The 1093-nt window shown below is 46.8% G+C and overlaps 1 non-coding gene across 1 annotated transcript; it reads right to left on the bottom strand.

The window, feature by feature from the left end:
• Positions 1–219: 219 nt before the first annotated feature.
• TRNAC-GCA (transfer RNA cysteine (anticodon GCA)) lies at positions 220–292 on the bottom strand. Its single transcript has one exon. It is a non-coding gene; the product is annotated as a tRNA-Cys (tRNA).
• Between the last annotated feature and the right edge of the window lie 801 nt (positions 293–1093).

A 1093-nucleotide genomic window follows, 5' to 3' on the forward strand; every position in this document is an offset into this window, starting at 1 on the left:
GTAGGGGAACTAAGATTCCACACGCTGTATCACATGGCCAAGAATAGAAACAAAATAATACAGTAGGTCCTTGTTAATTACTTTATATGTGAAGTGAAGTTGCTCAGTCGTGTCCGACTCTCTGCAACCCCACGGACTGTAGCCTACCAGGCTCCTCTGGCCATGGAATTTTGCAGGCAAGAATACTGGAGTGGGTTGCCATTTCCTTCTCCAGGGGATCTTCCCGACCCAGGGATCGAACCTGGGTCTCCTGCATTGCAGGCAGATGCTTTACCATCTGAGCTACCAGGAAAGCCCCACTTTATATGTAGTAGTGTGTATATGTTAATCCCAAACTCCTACTAACATGACATTGTGAATCAACACCTTGATTTACAATTTAAAAATTAAATAAAAAAGAATACAAAATTCCAAATACAAACTTGCTAGTGTCTCAGGACCATGGAAAGGGCCTGTGGAGGTGAGGGGCCCTGAAGCTTCACCTTGGCAAGCGTCAGGCAAGTGGGCCCCTGAGAGGCCCTCCCTCCTGAGGTGGAGGCTTGGCCTGGGTGGAAACTGTTGCCTCTAGTAGTTTAAGGAGATGTTTTCTTTTTTCCTTAGTACAAGTGACTAGAAGCACAGATCCCTGGAACTCAGTAATGAGGAGGAAAAATGGGCCTTCATGTCCCAAGGAGTGTGAGAGGTATTCAGTCATATTAATTTGAATATGAGAAGTTTCCTGTGTCCTAAGCTGGGAAAGCAGGACACACCACACCTCTCCGTGATATCCTTCACCTCAGTCCTCAGAGGTTAATGAGGTACAGTGAGTCCCCTACGTATGAACCTTCAAGTTGCAAACTTTCAAAGATGCGAATATGCTACTACCCAGATCTCAATGGATCATTTTTCCATAGGGTAGACAGAATTGAATCCGGTAAGGAACCGGAACCTGTGCCATCAGCATCGGGCGTGAGTGAAATTGCAACTTGCCCTTCGTCTCCTATTGCTAACAGTCCTGCTCTCCCATCTCCCACCTCCCCTTCCTCCTCCGGTCAGTAACCCTTCTTTTTCAGCTGATGCCAGCCCCTGGATAACAGCTGTTGTACTGTACTAC

This window comes from Odocoileus virginianus, chromosome 19, assembly GCF_023699985.2.
Source record: "Odocoileus virginianus isolate 20LAN1187 ecotype Illinois chromosome 19, Ovbor_1.2, whole genome shotgun sequence".
NCBI lineage: Eukaryota > Metazoa > Chordata > Mammalia > Artiodactyla > Cervidae > Odocoileus > Odocoileus virginianus.